Consider the following 23,671-nt stretch of genomic DNA (forward strand, 5'->3'; position numbering starts at 1 on the left):
CCTCGTGACTGTTCCTTAGTCCCTTGATCTCTGTAGCAAGAGATTCTCTGCTGTCCTGTATACTGTTTTCAAGCCCAGCGATTAATTTTATGACTATTATTCTAAATTCACTTTCTGTTATATTATTTAAATCCTTTTTGATCAGCTCATTAGCTGTTGTTATTTCCTGGAGATTCTTCTGAGGGGAATTCTTCCGCTTGGTCATTTTGGATAGTCCCTGGCATGGTGAGGACCTGCAGGGCACTTCCCCTGTGCTGTGGTGTATAACTGGAGTTGGTGGGCGGGGCCGCAGTCAGACCTGATGTCTGCCCCCAGCCCACCACTTGGGCCACAGTCAGAATGGTGTGTGCCTTCTCTTCCCCTCTCCTAGGGGCGGGATTCACTGTGGGGTGGTGTGGCTCGTCTGGGCTACTTGCACCCTGCCAGGCTTGTGATGCTGGGGATCTGGCGTATTAGCTGGGGTGGGTAGGCAAGGTGCACGGGGGCAGGAGGGGCAGGCTTAGCTTGCTTCTCCTTAGGTGATCCACTTCAGGAGGGGCCCTGTGGCAGCGGGAGGGAGTCAGATCCGCTGCCGGAGGTTTGGCTCCGCAGAAGCGCAGAGTTGGGCGTTTGTGCGGAGCGAGCAAGTTCCCTGGCAGGAACGGGTTCCCTTTGGGATTTTGGCTGGGGGATGGGCGGGGGAGATGGCGCTGGTGAGCGCCTTTGTTCCCCACCAAACTGAGCTTTGTCGTCCGGGATCTCAGCAGCTCTCCCTCCATTTGTCCTCCAGCCTTCCTGCTTTCCGAGCAGAGCTGTTAACTTATGACCTCCCAGACGCTAAGTCGCACTTGCTCTCTGAACACAGTCCGTCAGGCCCCTCCGCTTTTGCCAGCCAGACTCGGGGGCTCTGTTTGGCCGGCGAGCCGCCCCTCCGCCCCGGCTCCCTCCCGCCAGTCCGTTTAGCGCGCACCGCCTCGCCGCCCTTCCTACCCTCTTCCGTGGGCCTCTCGTCTGCGTTTGGCTCCGGCGACTCCGTTCTGCTAATCCTCTGGCGGTTTTCTGGGTTATTTAGGCAGGTGTAGATGGAATCTAAGTGATCAGCAGGACGCGCAGTGAGCCCAGCGTCCTCCTAAGCCGCCATCTTGCAAAACCTAGCCTCAGTGATTAACATTTAAACTGGAAGACTGAATAAATCCGATTGCTCTCCCTTATGTGGATAGATATCATCCAATCAGTCAGTTGAAGGCCTGAACAGAACAAAAAGTTTGGCCTTCCTCTAAGAGAGCATTCTTTCCTGACTGCCTTCAAGCTGGGATATCAACTTTTTCCTTGCCTTCAAACTCAAACTGAAAAACTGGCTATTTTGGGGTCTTGTGCCTCTTAGGCTTTGGATAGGAACTACACCGTTTGTTTTCTGGTTCTCAAACCTTTAGACTTGAACTGGAACTAAACCTTTGGCTTTCCTGGGTCTTCAGCTTTGCAGATCTTGGGATTTTCTTATTTCAATAATCACATGAGCTAATGTCTAAAAATAAACCTATTTTATACATTATAAAGAGATTTGCCAATGAAATTTTTTACCAAATTTACCAACAAAAATTGTGAAGCCTCATTTGACAATAGGATAGACTCTCCCTGATACATTCTGTGTCTTTATCTGACTAAGTGAAATAAGAATAACTTTTGCTACTACTTCACTAGTGTTAAGGTTTTGATCCCCAAAGAATAACATGGAGAAAATAATCCTATTAAGAATAACCTTTCACTCTCCACCTATCTTGCTAGCACTACATGCCTCTTCCCCTGCCTGTATGCTCCATTCCAGATCCTCTCTTTCCAACTTGTCCCATTTGGTAGGTGTCCCTCCAAAGCAACTTTGCCAAGACACACTCTGCAAGCAAGCCTGGTAGTAAACTGCACCACTCCAAAGTGACTCTTGCACTGGGGAAAGGGGAAGATAACCACACATATCAGTGTGTCTGCAGTTCCAGCAGTCAAACCTTATAGCTTGCAGTACAGAGAGAACACTCTGCAGTTGGCTGCCACTGTAGCCCCAGAAGACAATCCGAGGGTAGGCATCTGATCTGACTGCTAACACCACCCTATTACAAGTCTGTGGTGGCCCCAGACAGACCCCTAACAGCACAGGGGCCCAACTCTGACCAAAGTGCCCACAACAGGTAAAGTGGACTGAACAAATGCAGCCTAGCCACAACAATAGGGTGCACACAGCCCACATAGGAGACACCACTGAAGCACCTGGTCCTGGTGAACACGGGACACTATACTACAAAGCACCTTAAGACCTCTTCCACAAGGCCACTACTTTCAAGATCAGGAGACATAGACAACCTTCCTAACTCATAGAAACAGACAGAGAAAATTAAGAGACAGAGCAATCTGTCCCAACAAACAAAAAAACAGACAAAAAAAAACCAAAAAAACTTGACAAACCCACAGCAAAAGAGATAAACAGACACAAGCAATATGCCTGATAAAAATTCAAAGTAATGGTCATAAAGATACTCACTGGACTTGAGAAAAGAGTGGAGGATCTCAGTGAGACCTTCAAAATGGAGATAGAAGATATAAACAGGAACTAGTCAGAGATGAAGGATTCATTAGCTGAAATTAAAAATACATTAAAGGGAATCAATAGCAGACTATTGGATGCAGAAGAGTGAATTAGTATGGAAGACAGGGTAATGGACAGCAACCAATTTGAACAGGAGAAATAAAAAAAGAATAATAAAAAACAACAATAGGTTAAGGGAATTCAGAAACAACATCATGTAATAACATTCACATTCTAGGGATCCAAGAAGGGTAAGAGAGAGAATACAGTACAAAAGTTATTTTCAGTGTAGCTGAAAACTTCCCTAAACTGGGAAGGAAACAGACATCCAGATTAAGTAAGTATAGAAAGCCCCCCCCCCAATTAACACAAGGAGGTCCACACAAAGATACATAATAATTACATGGAAAAAATAGTGATATATAGAGAATTTTAAGAGCAGCGAGAGAAAAAGGAAATGGTTACATACAAGGGAAACCTCATGAAACTGTAAGTTGATTTTTCAGCAGAAACTTTGCAGGACAGATGGAGTGGCATGATATATGCAAAGTGCTAAAAGGAAAAATGTGCAATCAAGAAAACTCTACCTGGCAAGGGTACTATTTACAATAGAAGGAGAGATCAAGAGTTTCCCAGACAAACAAAAGTTAAGGGAGTTTATTATCACTAAATTAGCCTTACAAGAAATTTTAAAGGGAATTCTTTGAGTGGAATGAAAAGGCCTTAATTAGGAGAAAATTATGAAAGAAAAAATTTCATGGGTAATTTCAAACATAATAAATGTAGTACATTAATCACTTATAAAACTAGTATGGAGGGAGGTGAAAGCACTAAGTATTAAAATCAATTATATCTAAAAAAATCTGTCAAAGAATGCACAAAATAAAAGGATGTAAAGTTTGACATAATATACATAAAGGGGGGAGAATAAAAATATAGTGCTTACAGTGTTTTTAGAATGGGTTCCATCTTAAGTGACCATCAACTTAATATAGACTGCTATATGCATAAGACATTAAATATTAAAACTAATGGTAACCACAAAAAAACCCCACTGATAATACATACACACACAAAAAATAGAGACATTAATCCAAGTATACCATGGAAGAAAGCTGTCAAATCACAAGGGAAGAGTAAAAGAAGAAAGGAACAGAGAATAACTATAAAAACAACTGTAAAATAAGAGACAAAATGACAAATAGTACATACCTATTAATAATTACATTAATGTAAATGAACTAAATGCTCCAAGACATAGGGGGGTGGCTGAATGCATAAAAAAAGCCAGACTCTTATATGCTGTCTGCAAGAGACTCACTTCAGACCTAAACACACATGTAGACTGAAAGTGAAAGGATGGAAAATATTTACCATGCAAATGGAAGTGAAAGAAAGCTGGGATAGCAGTAATTATATCAGATAAAACAGACTTTAAAACAAAGACTGTAACAAGAGACAAAGAAGGACACTACATAATGATAAAGGGAGCAATCCAACAAGAGGATATAACAATTGTAAATATCTATGCACCCAACATGGAACACCTAAAGACATTAAGCAATTATTAACAGACATAAATGGAGAAATTTACAGTAATACAATAATAGTTAGGGACTTTAACACCCTACTTACATAATGGATAGATAAGCCAGACAGAAAATCACCATGGAAATAGCAGCTTTGAATGAAACATTAGATCAGATGGACCTAATATATACAGAACATTTACCCCCAAACAGTGCAATACATTCTTTTTAAGTGCACATGGAACATTCTTCAGAATAGATCACATTAAATGACAAAACAAGTCTCAATGAATTCAAAAAGATTGAAATCATATCATGCATCTTTTCTGACTACAAAGGAATGAAAGTAGAAATCAATCACAAGAAAAAATATGAAAAGAAAATAAATACATGGAGGCTAAATAGCATGCAACAATAAATGGGTAAACCAAGAAATCAAAGAGGAAATTAGAAAATATGTGGAGACAAATGAAAATTGACACACAATGAACCAAAATCTTTGGGATGCAAGAAATGCCATTCTAGGAGGGAAGTTTACAATAATACAGGCCTTCCTCAAGAAATAAGAAAAATCTCAACCTTACACCTAAAGGAGCTGGGAAACAGAACAAAAAAATCCAAGGCAGTAAAATAAAAGAAGTAATAAAGATTAGAGCAGAAATGAAGAAAATGGAGACTAAAAAAAAAAAAAAAAAAAAGAAAAGATCAATGAAGCCTGACCCTGGTTCTTTGAAAAGATCAACAAAATTGATAAACCTTTAGCCAGACTGATCAAGGAAAAAAAGAGAGAGGACTCATATAAACAAAAAGAGAAATGAAGGAGGAGAAATAACAACTGACACTACCAAAATACAAATAATTATATGACAATTTGTGAAAAATCATATGCCAAAAAATTGGACCACCTAGAAGAAATGGAAAAATCCCTAGAAACATCTACTCTTCCAAAAATGAACCAGGAAGAAATAGAAAATTTGAACAGACTGATTACAAGCAATAAAATTGAATCAGTAACCAAAAAACTCCAAACAAAAGTCCAATACCGGATGGTTTCACAGATAAATTCTATCAAACATTTAATGAAGAGTTAAAGCCTGTTATTCTCAACTATTCCAAAAAATAGAGGAAGGAAGTCTTCCAAATTCATTCTATGAAGCCAGCATTATTCTGATACCAAAAGCCAGATAAAGACACTACAAAAAAAGAAAACTATAGGCCAATGTCTCAGATGAACATTGATGCAAAAATTCTCAAAAAATATTAGCAAACTGAATCCAACAATATATTAAAAAATATTTACCATGATCAAATGGGATTTATTTCAGAGATGTGAGAGTGGCTCACTGATATTCACAAATCAATGTGATGCATCATGTTATCAAGACAAAGACTAAAAACCATACGATCATCTCCATAGATGCAGAAAAAGCACTTGGAAAAGTACAATATCTATTCACGATAAACCCCTCAACAAAATAGGTTTGGAGGGAACACACCTCAACATAATAAAGGCCATATATAAAAAAACCCACAGCTAACATACTCAAAGATGAAAAACAGAGCTTTTCTGCTAGGATCAAGAACAAGAAAAGGATGTCCACTCTCATCACGTTCATTCAACATAGTCCTGGAAGTTCTAGTCATAGCAATCTGACAAGAAAAAGAAATAAAAGGCATCCAAATTGGTAAGAAGTAAAATTTTCACTATTTGCAGATGACATGATACTGTAAATAGAAAACCTTAAAGACTCCACCAAAAATCCACTAGAACTGATAAACGAGTTCAGTAAAGTTCCGGGATATGAAGCCAATATAAAGAAATTCATTGCATTGTATACACTAATAATAAAGCAGCATAAAGAGAAATTAAGAAAATAATTTCATTTACAATTACAAAAATAATAAAGTACCTATGAATAAACTTAACCAAGGAGGTGAACGACCTATACTCTGAAAACTATAAAACACTGATGAAAGCAATTGAAGATGACACAAACAAATGGAAAGAAAGATATTCCATGCTTATGGAGTAGAAAAATAGTGTTTCGATGTTGATACTACTCAAAGTAATCTATAGATTTAATGCAATCCCTATCAGAATACTTATGAGAATACAACATAATTAATCCCTATCAGAAGACAACATTTTTCACAGAACTAGAACAAGTAATCCTAAAATTTACATGAAGCCACAGAAGACCCCAAATAGCAAAAGCAATCTTGAAAAACAAAACTGGAGGTATCATTCTTCCAGATTTCAAGTTATATTACAAAGTTGTACTAATCAAAAGAGTATGGTACCACTACAAATCAGATATGCAGATCAACAGAACATATTAGAAAGCCCAGAGATAAAGCCACAATTATATGGTCAATTAATCTTTCACAAAGCAAAAAAGGAATATCCAATGGGAAAAAGACAGTCTCTTCAACAAATGGTGCTGGGAAAACCAGACAGCAACATGCAAAAGAAAGAAATTGGACCTCTTTCTTATACCATACGTGAAAATAAATTCAAAGTGGACTAAAGACCTAAATGTGATATCTGAAACTATAAAACTCCTGGAAGAAAATATAGGCAACAATTTCTTCAACATCAGCCATAGAAACGTTTTTCTAAATATATTTCCTCGGGTGATAGAAATAAAAGCAAAATTAAACTATTGGGACTACCCCAAAATAAAAAGTTTTTGCTCAGTGAAGGAAACTAAAAGTAAAAAGGCAACCTACTGAATAGGAGAGGATGTTTGCAATGACATATCCAATAAAGGGTTAATATCCCTATATATATATATATATATATATATATATATATATATATATACACACACACACATAGAGCTTATACAATTCAACACCAGAAAAGCAAATAATCTAATAAAAAAACAGGTAGAGGGGGGACGCCTGGGTGGCGCAGTCGGTTAAGCGTCCAACTGCAGCCAGGTCACGATCTCGCGGCCCGTGAGGTCGAGCCCCGCATCAGGCTCTGGGCTGATGGCTCAGAGCCTGGAGCCTGTTTCCGATTCTGTGTCTCCCTCTCTCTCTGCCCCTCCCCCATTCATGCTCTGTCTCTCTCTGTCCCAAAAATAAATAAATGTTGAAAAAAAAATTAAAAAAAAAAACAGGTAGAGGACCTAAATATACATTTTTCCAAAGAAGATATACAAATAGTCAGAATACTAATGTTCAACATCAGTAATTTTCAGAGAAATGCAAGCCAAAACCATACATAGGTATCATCTTACCCCGGTCAGAATAGCTTGAATTAAGAAGACAAGAAATAACAAGTGTTGGCAAGGATGTGGAGAAAAATGAGCTCTCATGTGTTGTTGGTGGGAATGAAAACTGGCACAACCATTGTGGAAAACAGTGTGGAGATTCCTTAAAATGTTAAAAATGAAATTACCACATAGTCCAATAATTGCACTACTGGTATTTACACAAAATGCTCAAAAACACTATTTTTTTTTTCAAGTGGAGAGACTTGCAGTTTATTTAGCTCAGCGGTTCTTTTTTTTTTTTTTTTAATATATGAAATTTATTGTCAAATTGGTTTCCATACAACACCCAGTGCTCATCCCAAAAGGTGCCCTCCTCAATACCCATCACCCACCCTCTCCTCCCTCCCACCCCCCATCAACCCTCAGTTTGTTCTCAGTTTTTAACAGTCTCTTATGCTTTGGCTCTCTCCCACTCTAACCTCTTTTTTTTTTTCCTTCCCCTCCCCCATGGGTTCCTGTTAAGTTTCTCAGGATCCACATAAGAGTGAAAACATATGGTATCTATCTTTCTCTGTATGGCTTATTTCACATAGCATCACACTCTCCAGTTCCATCCACGTTGCTACAAAAGGCCATATTTCATTTTTTCTCATTGCCACGTAGTATTCCATTGTGTATATAAACCACAATTTCTTTATCCATTCAACAGTTGATGGACATTTAGGCTCTTTCCATAATTTGGCTATTGTTGAGAGTGCTGCTATGAACATTGGGGTACAAGTGGCCCTATGCATCAGTGCTCCTGTATCCCTTGGGTAAATTCCTAGCAGTGCTATTGCTGGGTCATAGGGTAGGTCTATTTTTAATTTTCTGAGGAACCTCCACACTGCTTTCCAGAGCGGCTGCACCAATTTGCATTCCCACCAACAGTGCAAGAGGGTTCCCGTTTCTCCACATCCTCTCCAGCATCTATAGTCTCCTGATTTGTTCATTTTGGCCACTCTGACTGGCGTGAGGTGATACCTGAGTGTGGTTTTGATTTGTATTTCCCTGATGAGGAGCGACGCTGAATATCTTTTCATGTGCCTGTTGGCCATCCGGATGTCTTCTTGAGAGAAGTGTCTATTCATGTTTTCTGCCCATTTCTTCACTGGGTTATTTGTTTTTCAGGTGTGGAGTTTGGTGAGCTCTTTACAGATTTTGGATACTAGCCCTTTGTCTGATATGTCATTTGCGAATATCTTTTCCCATTCCGTTGGTTGCCTTTTAGTTTTGTTGGTTGTTTCCTTTGCTGTGCAGAAGCTTTTTATCTTCATAAGGTCCCAGTAATTCACTTTTGCTTTTAATTCCCTTGCCTTTGGGGATGTGTCGAGTAAGAGATTGCTACGGCTGAGGTCAGAGAGGTCTTTTCCTGCTTTCTCCTCTAAGGTTTTGATGGTTTCCTGTCTCACATTTAGGTCCTTTATCCATTTTGAGTTTATTTTTGTGAATGGTGTGAGAAAGTGGTCTAGTTTCAACCTTCTGCATGTTGCTGTCCAGTTCTCCCAGCACCATTTGTTAAAGAGGCTGTCTTTTTTCCATTGGATGTTCTTTCCTGCTTTGTCAAAGATGAGTTGGCCATACGTTTGTGGGTCTAGTTCTGGGGTTTCTATTCTATTCCATTGGTCTATGTGTCTGTTTTGGTGCCAATACCATGCTGTCTTGATGATGACAGCTTTGTAGTAGAGGCTAAAGTCTGGGATTGTGATGCCTCCTGCTTTGGTCTTCTTCTTCAAAATTACTTTGGCTATTCGGGGCCTTTTGTGGTTCCATATGAATTTTAGGATGGCTTGTTCTAGTTTCGAGAAGAATGCTGGTGCAATTTTGATTGGGATTGCATTGAATGTGTAGATAGCTTTGGGTAGTATTGACATTTTGACAATATTTATTTTTCCAATCCATGAGCAGGGAATGTCTTTCCATTTCTTTAAATCTTCTTCAATTTCCTTCAGAAGCTTTCTATAGTTTTCAGCATACAGATCCTTTACATCTTTGGTTAGATTTATTCCTAGGTATTTTATGCTTCTTGGTGCAATTGTGAATGGGATCCGTTTCTTTATTTGTCTTTCTGTTGCTTCATTGTTAGTGTATAAGAATGCAACTGATTTCTGTACATTGATTTTGTATCCTGCAACTTTGCTGAATTCATGTATCAGTTCTAGCAGACTTTTGGTGGAGTCTATAGGATTTTCCATGTATAATATCATGTCATCTGCGAAAAGTGAAAGCTTGATTTCATCTTTGCCAATTTTGATGCCTTTGATTTCCTTTTGTTGTCTGATTGCTGATGCTAGAACTTCCAGCACTATGTTAAACAACAGCGGTGAGAGTGGGCATCCCTGTCGTGTTCCTGATCTCAGGGAAAAAGCTCTCAGTTTTTCTCCGTTGAGGATGATGTTAGCTGTGGGCTTTTCATAAATGGCTTTTATGATGTTTAAGTATGTTCCTTCTATCCCGACTTTCTCAAGGGTTTTTATTAAGAAAGGGTGCTGGATTTTGTCAAAGGCCTTTTCTGCATCGATTGACAGGATCATATGGTTCTTCTCTCTTTTTTTTTGTTAATGTGATGTATCACGTTGATTGATTTGCGAATGTTGAACCAGTCCTGCATCCTAGGAATGAATCCCACTTGATCATGGTGAATAATTCTTTTTATATGCCGTTGAATTCGATTTGCTAGTATCTTTTTTTTTTTTTTTCAGGTGGTTTTTTTTTTTTCTGAAATTTATTGACAAATTGGTTTCCATACAACACCCAGTGCTCATCCCAAAAGGTGCCCTCCTCAATACCCATCACCCACCCTCTCCTCCTTCCCACCCCCCATCAACCCTCAGTTTGTTCTCAGTTTTTAACAGTCTCTTATGCTTTGGCTCTCTCCTATTCTAACCTCTTTTTTTTTTTTTCCTTCCCCTCCCCCATGGGTTCCTGTTAAGTTTCTCAGGATCCACATAAGAGTGAGACCATATGGTATCTGTCTTTCTCTGTATGGCTTATTTCACTTAGCATCACACTCTCCAGTTCCATCCACGTTGCTACAAAAGGCCATATTTCATTTTTTCTCATTGCCATGTAATATTCCATTGTGTATATAAACCACAATTTCTTTATCCATTCATCAGTTGATGGACATTTAGGCTCTTTCCATAATTTGGCTATTGTTGAGAGTGCTGCTATGAACATTGGGGTACAAGTGGCCCTATGCATCAGTGCTCCTGTATCCCTTGGATAAATTCCTAGCAGTGCTATTGCTGGGTCATAGGGTAGGTCTATTTTTAATTTTCTGAGGAACCTCCACACTGCTTTCCAGAGCGGCTGCACCAATTTGCATTCCCACCAACAGTGCAAGAGGGTTCCCGTTTCTCCACATCCTCTCCAGCATCTATAGTCTCCTGATTTGTTCATTTTGGCCACTCTGACTGGCGTGAGGTGATACCTGAGTGTGGTTTTGATTTGTATTTCCCTGATAAGGAGCGACGCTGAACATCTTTTCATGTGCCTGTTGGCCATCCGGATGTCTTCTTTAGAGAAGTGTCTATTCATGTTTTCTGCCCATTTCTTCACTGGGTTATTTGTTTTTCGGGTGTGGAGTTTGGTGAGCTCTTTATAGATTTTGGATACTAGCCCTTTGTCCGATATGTCATTTGCGAATATCTTTTCCCATTCCGTTGGTTGCCTTTTAGTTTTGTTGGTTGTTTCCTTTGCTGTGCAGAAGCTTTTTATCTTCATAAGGTCCCAGTAATTCACTTTTGCTTTTAATTCCCTTGCCTTTGGGGATGTGTCGAGTAAGAGATTGCTACGGCTGAGGTCAGAGAGGTCTTTTCCTGCTTTCTCCTCTAAGGTTTTGATGGTTTCCTGTCTCACATTTAGGTCCTTTATCCATTTTGAGTTTATTTTTGTGAATGGTGTGAGAAAGTGGTCTAGTTTCAACCTTCTGCATGTTGCTGTCCAGTTCTCCCAGCACCATTTGTTAAAGAGGCTGTCTTTTTTCCATTGGATGTTCTTTCCTGCTTTGTCAAAGATGAGTTGGCCATACGTTTGTGGGTCTAGTTCTGGGGTTTCTATTCTATTCCATTGGTCTATGTGTCTGTTTTGGTGCCAATACCATGCTGTCTTGATGATGACAGCTTTGTAGTAGAGGCTAAAGTCTGGGATTGTGATGCCTCCTGCTTTGGTCTTCTTCTTCAAAATTCCTTTGGCTATTCGGGGCCTTTTGTGGTTCCATATGAATTTTAGGATTGCTTGTTCTAGTTTCGAGAAGAATGCTGGTGCAATTTTGATTGGGATTGCATTGAATGTGTAGATAGCTTTGGGTAGTATTGACATTTTGACAATATTTATTTTTCCAATCCATGAGCAGGGAATGTCTTTCCATTTCTTTAAATCTTCTTCAATTTCCTTCAGAAGCTTTCTATAGTTTTCAGCATACAGATCCTTTACATCTTTGGTTAGATTTATTCCTAGGTATTTTATGCTTCTTGGTGCAATTGTGAATGGGATCAGTTTCTTTATTTGTCTTTCTGTTGCTTCATTGTTAGTGTATAAGAATGCAACTGATTTCTGTACATTGATTTTGTATCCTGCAACTTTGCTGAATTCCTGTATCAGTTCTAGCAGACTTTTGGTGGAGTCTATCGGATTTTCCATGTATAATATCATGTCATCTGCAAAAAGCGAAAGCTTGACTTCATCTTTGCCAATTTGGATGCCTTTGATTTCCTTTTGTTGTCTGATTGCTGATGCTAGAACTTCCAGCACTATGTTAAACAGCAGCGGTGAGAGTGGGCATCCTTGTCGTGTTCCTGATCTCAGGGAAAAAGCTTTCAGTTTTTCCCCGTTGAGGATGATGTTAGCTGTGGGCTTTTCATAAATGGCTTTTATGATGTTTAAGTATGTTCCTTCTATCCCGACTTTCTCAAGGGTTTTTATTAAGAAAGGGTGCTGGATTTTGTCAAAGGCCTTTTCTGCATCGATTGACAGGATCATATGGTTCTTCTCTCTTTTTTGTTAATGTGATGTATCACGTTGATTGATTTGCGAATGTTGAACCAGCCCTGCATCCCAGGAATGAATCCCACTTGATCATGGTGAATAATTCTTTTTATATGCCGTTGAATTCGATTTGCTAGTATCTTATTGAGAATTTTTGCATCCATATTCATCAGGGATATTGGCCTGTAGTTCTCTTTTTTTACTGGGTCTCTGTCTGGTTTAGGAATCAAAGTAATACTGGCTTCATAGAATGAGTCTGGAAGTTTTCCTTCCCTTTCTATTTCTTGGAATAGCTTGAGAAGGATAGGTATTATCTCTGCTTTAAACGTCTGGTAGAACTCCCCTGGGAAGCCATCTGGTCCTGGACTCTTATTTGTTGAGAGATTTTTGATAACCGATTCAATTTCTTCGCTGGTTATGGGTCTGTTCAAGCTTTCTATTTCCTCCTGATTGAGTTTTGGAAGAGTGTGGGTGTTCAGGAATTTGTCCATTTCTTCCAGGTTGTCCAATTTGTTGGCATATAATTTTTCATAGTATTCCCTGATAATTGTTTGTATCTCTGAGGGATTGGTTGTAATCATTCCATTTTCATTCATGATTTTATCTATTTGGGTCATCTCCCTTTTCTTTTTGAGAAGCCTGGCTAGAGGTTTGTCAATTTTGTTTATTTTTTCAAAAAACCAACTCTTGGTTTCGTTGATCTGCTCTACAGTTTTTTTAGATTCTATATTGTTTATTTCTGCTCTGATCTTTATTATTTCTCTTCTTCTGCTGGGTTTAGGCTGCCTTTGCTGTTCTGCTTCTAGTTCCTTTAGGTGTGCTGTTAGATTTTGTATTTGGGATTTTTCTTCTTTCTTGAGATAGGCCTGGATTGCAATGTATTTTCCTCTCAGGACTGCCTTCGCTGCATCCCAAAGCATTTGGATTTTTGTACTTTCATTTTCGTTTATTTCCATATATTTTTTAATTTCTTCTCTAATTGCCTGGTTGACCCACTCATTCGTTAGTAGGGTGTTCTTTAACCTCCATGCTTTTGGAGGTTTTCCAGACTTTTTTTTGTGGTTGATTTCAAGCTTCATAGCATTGTGGTCTGAAAGTATGCATGGTATAATTTCAATTCTTGTAAACTTATGAAGGGCTGTTTTGTGACCCAGTATATGATCTATCTTGGAGAATGTTCCATGTGCACTCGAGAAGAAAGTATATTCTGTTGCTTTGGGATGCAGAGTTCTAAATATATCTGTCAAGTCCATCTGATCCAATGTCTCATTCAGGGCCCTTGTTTCTTTATTGACCATGTGTCTAGATGATCTATCCATTTCTGTAAGTGGGGTGTTAAAGTCCCCTGCAATTACCACATTCTTCTCAATAAGGTTGCTTATGTTTATGAGTAATTGTTTTATATATTTGGGGGCTCCGGTATTCGGCGCATAGACATTTATAATTGTTAGCTCTTCCTGATGGATAGACCCTGTAACTATTATATAATGTCCTTCTTCATCTCTTGTTACAGCCTTTAATTTAAAGTCTAGTTTGTCTGATATAAGTATGGCTACTCCAGCTTTCTTTTGGCTTCCAGTCGCATGATAAATAGTTCTCCATCCCCTCACTCTCAATCTAAAGGTGTCCTCAGGTCTAAAATGAGTCTCTTGTAGACAGAAAATAGATGGGTCTTGTTTTTTTATCCATTCTGATACCCTATGTCTTTTGGTTGGCGCATTTAATCCATTTACATTCAGTGTTATTATAGAAAGATACGGGTTTAGAGTCATTGTGATGTCTGTATGTTTTATGCTTGTAGTGATGTCTCTGGGACTTTGTCTCACAGGGTCCCCCTTAGGATCTCTTGTAGGGCTGGTTTAGTGGTGACAAATTCCTTCAGTTTTTGTTTGTTTGGGAAGACCTTTATCTCTCCTTCTATTCTAAATGACAGACTTGCTGGATAAAGGATTCTTGGCTGCATATTTTTTCTGTCTAGCACCCTGAAAATCTCGTGCCAATTCTTTCTGGCCTGCCAAGTTTCAAAAGAGAGATCAGTCACGAGTCTTATAGGTCTCCCTTTATATGTGAGGGCACGTTTACCCCTTGCTGCTTTCAGAATTTTCTCTTTATCCTTGTATTTTGCCAGTTTCACTATGATATGTCGTGCAGAAGATCGATTCAAGTTACGTCTGAAGGGAGTTCTCTGTGCCTCTTGGATTTCAATGCCTTTTTCCTTCCCCAGTTCAGGGAAGTTCTCAGCTATGATTTCTTCAAGTACCCCTTCAGCACCTTTCCCTCTCTCTTCCTCCTCTGGGATACCAATTATGCATATATTATTTATTTTTAGTGTATCACTTAGTTCTCTAATTTTCCCCTCATACTCCTGGATTTTTTTATGTCTCTTTTTCTCAGCTTCCTCTTTTTCCATAACTTTATCTTCTAGTTCACCTATTCTCTCCTCTGCCTCTTCAAGCCAAGCCATCGTGGTTTCCATTTTGTTATGCATTTCGTTTAAAGCGTTTTTCAGTTCCTTGTGACTGCTCCTTAGTCCCTTGATCTCTGTAGCAAGAGATTCTCTGCTGTCCTCTATACTGTTTTCAAGCCCAGCGATTAATTTTATGACTATTATTCTAAATTCACTTTCTGTTATATTATTTAAATCCTTTTTGATCAGCTCATTAGCTGTTGTTATTTCCTGGAGATTCTTCTGAGGGGAATTCTTCCGCTTGGTCATTTTGGATAGTCCCTGGCATGGTGAGGACCTGCAGGGCACTTCCCCTGTGCTGTGGTGTATAACTGGAGTTGGTGGGCGGGGCCGCAGTCAGACCTGATGTCTGCCCCCAGCCCACCACTTGGGCCACAGTCAGAATGGTGTGTGCCTTCTCTTCCCCTCTCCTAGGGGCGGGATTCACTGTGGGGTGGCGTGGCCCGTCTGGGCTACTTGCACCCTGCCAGGCTTGTGATGCTGGGGATCTGGCGTATTAGCTGGGGTGGGTAGGCAAGGTGCACGGGGGCAGGAGGGGCAGGCTTAGCTCGCTTCTCCTTAGGTGATCCACTTCAGGAGGGGCCCTGTGGCAGCGGGAGGGAGTCAGATCCGCTGCCGGAGGTTTGGCTCCGCAGAAGCACAGAGTTGGGTGTTTGCGCGCGGAGCAAGCAAGTTCCCTGGCAGGAACTGGTTCTCTTTGAGATTTTGGCTGGGGGATGGGCGGGGGAGATGGCACTGGCGAGCACCTTTGTTCCCCACCAAATTGAGCTCTGTTGTCAGGGGGCTCAGCAGCTCTCCCTCCCTTTGTCCTCCAGCCTTCCCGCTTTCTGAGCAGAGCTGTTAACTTATGACCTCCCAGACGCTAAGTCGCGCTTGCTGTTGGAACACAGTCTGTCAGGCCCCTCCGCTTTTGCAAGCCAGACTCGGGGGCTCTGCTTGGCCGGCGAGCTGCCCCTGCACCCCGGCTCCCTCCCGCCAGTCCGTGGAGCGCGCACCGCCTCGCCGCCCTTCCTACCCTCTTCCGTGGGCCTCTCATCTGTGCTTGGCTCCGGCAACTCCATTCTGCTAATCCTCTGGTGGTTTTCTGGGTTATTTAGGCAGGTGTAGGTGGAATCTAAGTGATCAGCAGGACGCGCAGTGAGCCCAGCGTCCTCCTACGCTGCCATCTTCCCTCTTCTCCTCAAAAACACTAATTTTAAAAGATATATGCACCCCTATGCTATTGCATCATTTTTTATAATATCCAAGATATGAAAGAAATTCAAATGTCTGCTGATGAATGGATAAAGAAGTGGTATATCACACAATGGAATATTACTCGGCCAGGAAGAAAATAAGATCTTGCCATTTGCAACAACATGGATGGACTTAAAAGTATAATGCTATATGAAATAAGTCAGTCAGAGAAAAACAAATGCCATATGATTTCAATCATATGTGGAATTTAACAAATAAAATAAACAAAAAAGACACGAAAACAGACTCCTATATACAGAAAACAAACTGGTGGTTACTGCAAGTAAACTATTGGGGCTACAGCAAAGTAAGAAGCTTCTGCACAGTAAAGGAAACAATTAAGAAAACTAAAAGACAACCTACTGGATGGGAGAAGATATTTGCAAATGACATATTCAGTCAAGGGTTAGTATCCAAAATATGGAAAAGAATTTATATAATTCAACACACACACAAAAAAAGTAATCCAATTAAAAAATGGACAGAGGACATTAACAGACATTTCTTCTAAGAAGACACACATATGGCTAACAGACACATGAAAAGATGCCCAACATCACTCGTTATCAGGGATTGCAAATCAAAATAGTGAGAAATCACCTCAGGTATCACCTGTCAGAATGGCTAAAATCAAAAACATATAAGGCAGTAAGTGTTGTTGAGGATGTGAAGCCAAAGGAACCTTCTTGCACTGTCAGTGGGGATGCAAACCGGTGCAGCCACTGTGGAAAACTTAAAACAAAATAAAACAAAACCTGGTGGTTGGTAGAGGGGAGATGGGGGGAGGAGATATATAAAGGAGATTAAGAGTACATTTGTCACAATAAGCACTGAGTAATGTATAGAAATATTGAATCATTGTATTGTACACCAGAATATAAGTTATATTATACTTCAATTAAAAAATAACAAAAAGAATGACCTTTTTAGCAAACACATAAAGGCACAAGCATCAAGTTTGTGTTTCAAGAAAGTAAATCATATGAAAATAATTTGAAGTATGTCCTTTAACAATAAACTCTAAAGTTATTTTAACCATCACATCATTTTAGATACATGTAGTGGGTTCATCTTCTGCCTGTGTTATGATAATGCCTTCTTTCTAGAAATGGCCCCCGATACATGTTTTAGCTGTGACTGGCGGTATTTTTTTTTATATATTATTCTGTTCCTCCCTAACCCACATTGGTGAAAAAATAAACAACTGACCTGAGCTTCCTCAATTTTGTTTTCACTCCGAATCTGAAACTTGGAATAAAAAGAGAGAGGCAGAAGGAGAGGGAGAGGGAGAGGGAGAGACTGTGGTGGTAAACACTCTCTGACATGGTTCCCAAAGATCCTCCCTCCTGGTCTTCCTGCTATTTTGTAATCCGCTCCCCTCAAGTGTGGGCTTGATCTAGAGATGTACATGTAACAAATAGGACAAAAGTGATAGAAGTGAGGAAATGCCACTTCTGTGATAATCTTATAAGAAATTATGACTTCTGTCTTTTGGTACTGTTGCCTTCTCAGCTTGTACCATTTTTTTTAAACATTTATTTTATTTTTGAGAGACAGAGAGAGATAGAGCATGAGCACGGCAGGGGCTGAGAGAGGGGGAGACACAGAATCTGAGGCAGGCTCCAGGCTCTGAGCTGTCAGCACAGAGCCCGATGTGGGGCGCGAACCTACAAACCACGAGATCATGACCTGAGCCAAAGTCGGACACTTAACCAACTGAGCCACCCAGGCACCCCCACAGCTTGTACAATTTGATGAAGCAAGCCATCCTGTTAGAGAGGTCCATGTGGCCAGAAACTGAGGGTGGCCAACAGCCAACAAAAGCAGAAGCCTTCAGTCCAATAATTCACGAAGCATAAAATGCTTGCTAACATAAGAGTGAGCTTAGAAGTAGATTTCCCCTAGTTGAACCTTGAGATGTCTACAGATTCCCGAAGCAGAGAATCTAGTTAAGTCAAGCCTGGATTTCTGACCCACAGACATTGTTAGAATAATGTTCTTGAAAGCCTCTAAATTTGGGGTTGTTATGTAGCATTAGATAACCACACTTGGTTCCTGTAGAGATGAGTCACAGAGGTAGCAATGTTCTAGAGTAGTTTTGGTACTGGTGCTATCAGAGTCCTCAAGGTACCTCTGGTTCTCTTCCTTTCAGAGTCTTAATTTTTCAACTTTCTCTTCATACTCTAAGATATCCCAGTATTTTTCAATATAGTCATTAAATCAGATGTATTCAATTTCTATTGATTATAATCTAGTCTTTAGCTGTCATTGTTTTAGTTTCATTTTACATTTTTATTTTTATCATTATTCTATTCCTGTAATTTTTAAATGATTCAGTATAATTGATCATTTTCCATTTTATTACTCCATGTGCACCTGATTTTATCTTAGCAAGAAATTATATAAACTTTGCCAATATAGCCATAAATAATTATAAAAATAAACATGCAGATGTAATTCATGGATTCCTGTGACAGCTAGACCTTTATCTTATATTTTTCTAATATTATATTTTCAAGAAAATTGGAGTCCTTCCTGATCTCTGATTATTGGCGACATCCTATGTGGTACAGCCAGAAGTCACCACTAGAGCAATGCAGAATGTCTCTCAGAATGTGGAAAATAATGTCCAGAGTATCTAGCAACTGGAAAGAGGATCTTCTATTATTCTGACATCAAATCCATAAAAAAGATAGACCTAAAAAATTAAAAAAAAAAAAAAAAAAAAAGGGGCGCCTGGGTGGCGCAGTCGGTTAAGCGTCCGACTTCAGCCAGGTCACGATCTCGCGGTCTGTGAGTTCGAGCCCCGCATCAGGCTCTGGGCTGATGGCTCAGAGCCTGGAGCCTGTTTCCGATTCTGTGTCTCCTTCTCTCTCTGCCCCTCCCCCATTCATGCTCTGTCTCTCTCTGTCCCAAAAATAAATAAACGTTGAAAAAAAAAAAATTAAAAAAAAAAAAAGATAGACCTATACAAGATCACTTAGGAAACCAAAGATTATAAATTAGTAACTAGAAAGATTCAAAAACAAACAAAGAGACCAAAAACAAGAAAATTTTACAGTTCAGATCTTGTGGTTGCTAGTGCTGTTTTATTCATATTCCTTTTCAAATTTCTATGCTGATTTTGTCAAATGGTATTAAAATATTACTTAAAGTGGTTTTTCATTTTGGGGAAATTAAATAAAAATATTTAAGTCATTTTTGTTTCTCCTAACAATTGCCTGTCTTCTTAAAAGGTAGGCTAATACATTTGATAAAAGACTCCTATCACTATGCATTATTTTTATTTGATTCAAAAAATAAATTAATTTGGAAACTATTGCTTCCTCTTTCATTCTACTCCTAAATAGAAATAGTTATATGAGGATATTAAGTTTCTTTTAACTAGGTTACAGTATCAGAGGGTGACAATTTGGGGTTAAGAAGGGACAGCGTTTAGACTCTGAGCTGAGTTTATGATGGCAAGTTCTACTTCAGTTCTTTACATATGCATTGGTAGCATTAAGTCATGGCCCATAAGAAAATAGGCTGCTCCTGCATCCACCCCTTACCCTCATTGAGATACATGTTGGAAAGAGAGGAAAGCCTACTAAAAAGGAGAAAACTTCCAAGGGGTTTTCAGAGTTCTGTACCCTTTACAGCTCACTATAACTTAGGCTCCATATTGGAGCTTGAGGAGAAAGCCCCAGGAAATAAAGTATTCCTACATATAGTCTTGTTATCCATTTATATATTGTATTCTTCAAACTTTTGCTAATGGGCAGGTAGTAAAAACTTATATGCCTACTATTTCTCTGTGGCATCCTGAAAGAAATAATTTACATTTGATGTATTTTGATGGAACAGGAAAGAATATCCATTAAATGAGGGATAAAATGTTGAGATGCAAAGTACCAAAATAAAAACAAAGTTTTATTTTGACCTTACACCTTGGGACCTAGGTCATCTTTGGCCTGGATCAAAAGTGGATCTTTTGAACAAGACCTGCATAGGGAAAAGATACTTTTCCTCTTGCAATATTTAGTAATCTTTTTTTTTCCAATTCAGTGCCTTTTTGGCATCACTAGAACCCCTCTAACAATTGGACAGTGACTTCTTTGAACATTATCAAGAAACAAGAGAAAAGTAAGACTGAACTTTCAGTTTGGTTCTTAGCTTCTTAGAGATATTTGCTTGGAGAGATTTATTTGTATTTTTCACTTGCAAGCTCTCAACATTTTATACTTAATTTTTTATCTTGAGTCTTGCTTGAGTCACTCCTACATATACAGCATCAATATAGAAAAAAATTAAAGGAGAGAAATAATATGCAGTAAACTAGAAAAAGGGTAAAGACAAATATTAATTAAATTAATAATTTAATTAATTAATTAATTAAATTATAATAATTAAATTAATAATTAATTTATAAATTATAAATTATATATATAAATTATATATTATATATAAACTTATATATTTATAAATTTATTTATACATAAATATATATAAATTATATATATTATAAATTATATAAATTATATTATAAATTATAATAATTAAATTAATTAATTAATTAAAAAGGGTAAAGACAAAAAATAATTGTGAGCTATATAACTACGCAGTTTTCATTTATAATAAAAAGAATTGTGGAAACTTGCTTTATCTTAGAATGACTTTGATTTCAGGGCACTGCCACTTGACTTGTGAGTCAGAAAATTTCCCCCAATCCTGAATAAATCCTCCCTGACACAAAGAAAAAAAAATTTATATATTAATCTTTATTTTACTGTATTATTCAGGGTGGGCTATCTGCTGAAACAATTTCAAAATCTCAGTGGTAATAAATTATAAGTTTTTCACTCATGCAAAATCCAAGAGGATGGAGGATGAGTGCTCGCCTCCACAGAGTCCCTCAGGACCCAGCTCCTCCTGTTATGTGGTCCCACTGTTCCCAAAGACCTTGGAGTCCCCAGCTGAATCCTCTGTCTTTGGCATACAGTAAAGAGAGACAAGCACAGGTAGATGATCACAATGAAGGCTCTTATTAGCCAGGCTTGGATGTGGCACACATCACTTTCACTCATAGCCCCAGGGTCACACTTCAGTGGATGAAGAAGAAGCTAGAAAATGTAGTCTAATTAGGAGCCCAAGAGAGAGAAACATGGGTTTTTACTGAACACGCACTCTCCACCATGATTCTGCTTATTGTGGTTTAGGTGTTCATATTTATTTCCAAGATCACGGAAAAATCACTTCAAAACTGCCAGGAGCTCTGTATCAGTTTTTTACTTTCAAATTGATGTATTTTTATCAGGATCTTTTTGTCCCTTTTTGCCTGTCTCTCCAGCCAAGTTCTGAGGAACCTGTTTATTACTAAATGTTGATAATAGCGTGGATTTGGGGGGACCTAGATAACAGAATATGAGTTCCAGCACAGTTCTTTTCTGGAATTCATCAATAAAGATAAAGAGAAACGGGAGTCACTAGAATATAAAAGTTGGACCATCTCCTTGCATGGAGGTAAAAAAAAATGCATTCATCAAAAATCCAATTGCTGAGAAGGAAACAACACAGTGACTCTAATATCAGAATTACTAATAAGCAAAGGGAAAACTACAATCAGCAGGTAAGGCGGCTAGCAACAGAGAAGTGTTGTTTGCATTTTAGAAGAAAACTATCAGAAACTCAAGAGTAAAGAAATCCACTTATGAAAGGTTTTGATCTAGTAGTTAAAACATGAGCTGTGGGAAACAGTAAAAGAAAGGAAGACTTTCAAACTCAGCAAACATTAGTTTTATACACAGTCAAGGAGAAATGTATTAAATTAAGAAGCATGTTGAAGCATTAAAATCTCAACTGGCCTTTTCAAAAGGGTATTGAGAGACACCAAAGTAAAAAAAAAAAAAGAGAGAAAGGATTTCAAGAGTCAGTATAGTCAGATGTCATTCTATAGATAATAAATGAAAGATACAGAGTATTTTTGCTGTAACTGGAGGAGAGAAGGTTTCTTGAAGTAAGGGAATTCAAGGGAAAAAGTGGTTAGGAGAGGAATATATGCAAATGATTACACGGGGCCCGAAGGTACAGGTTTGGAAAATAGAACATATCCATCTCCAGATCATAAGACTGTTCTCCAACAGGGACAAATGTGAACACAGGAAGAAATCTCTCCTGGTAAGGAGAAACTAAGGTGTATGGAATTCAGGAGCTGGGGGCTGGTGTTGCAGTTATTGTTACATTAGGAGCATAAGGGTCAACAAATGGCTAAGGAATATGGTGGTCCTTCCAGGGATGGAAAACTTCAAAGAGAGAAGACTTGGGGAGAGTAGGAACTACAAGACCATAAACCATACTAGTCCTTGTTATACGTCTGAGATTCTGAGCTCATCAGAGAGTGGAAATTCTAGCCCCAGCCAGAGACCACCCTGGATTAAAAATTGGGATTCCCAGAACTCTGTTCCAAAGGGGATATATGAATTAACATCCATGAATTAACTAGGACATAAAGGAGAAAAAGTGGCATTAATAAAGGGCAGTCTTTGACTACTGCCTTCTATATATTAAGAAGGATATTTTAATAAGCCTCTTCTAATGAATGTATATAGGGCAGTGTTTTTGTTATAATTTTTTTCTCTTTTGCTGTATTGTTCTCCTAAAAATATAAGAAATGGAGTGTGTCACAATTACCTCAGTGAGAGATTACTCATCTGTGATGATTAAATTCAAAGGCACTAGACTCAGGAAATTGATGGACATTCTGGAGAAGCTAAATAAACCAAGACATTTTTTTCTCTTAAATTCACTTTTCTTCCTCAGTTATTGTACCAGTTATTACAAGGTCTATGAAATTACCTATTTTTTTGTATAGAATGCATCTTGTAACATCTTATGCATTTTAGGGACATCATTTTTACTTGGAAAGTGCTTTTGTTTATAGGAATATGCTTAGATTTTAGGGGCTGCCAGTGTCCCATGGATCCTGAATATTTGTGGATGAGATGTGGGACTGGTACTATGATCTTAGGTGTCTCGTGGTCCCTCTGGAACTTTACAAGAACATGGGAGAGTCTTCTAGTTGGAAGAAGTCCATATCAAAGTGCTAAAAAGCTCTACTATGTCCAATGGAAGGATGTAGGCCTTTATTAGGACACAACTAATGAAGAGGTAACCCCCATTTCTCTACCAAGACACTTAAGTGAGAGCTCTTTTGACTGAGACTCAGTAAAATAAGAAGAAAATGCAGGAAAGTGATTTTAGACATAATCCAGGACTTTATCTGTAAAAATGGAGACAAGATTTCATTTCAGCTATTAAAATTTCCCTGTGGTAAAAGAGGTTTATATAACAACGTGAATAGTTAATACCATTAAAATGTACAGGCTTAGTTAAAAATTTGGGGCATTTTAAATTACTGGCCTTGTGTTATTTGGGCTCTGCTGTTAGTTGACACATTCTTGTATGAGCTTGTCTGGTGAATAGGTAGAAGGGGAAATGGAAACTTGGATAATTTATCCTAATGTATAGTATGCCCTTGGGGTCACTCAATTAATTCCTGTCCTGACCCATTTTAAGGCTTTTGGGGACAATATCAAAAAAGATTTTCATGATGGCCTAAGGGGATGGTCTGCCAGTATAATCGGTCCCTGCTAGACTA

The sequence above is a fragment of the Prionailurus bengalensis genome, chromosome D4 (assembly GCF_016509475.1).
Source record: "Prionailurus bengalensis isolate Pbe53 chromosome D4, Fcat_Pben_1.1_paternal_pri, whole genome shotgun sequence".
In the NCBI taxonomy this organism is placed as follows: domain Eukaryota; kingdom Metazoa; phylum Chordata; class Mammalia; order Carnivora; family Felidae; genus Prionailurus; species Prionailurus bengalensis.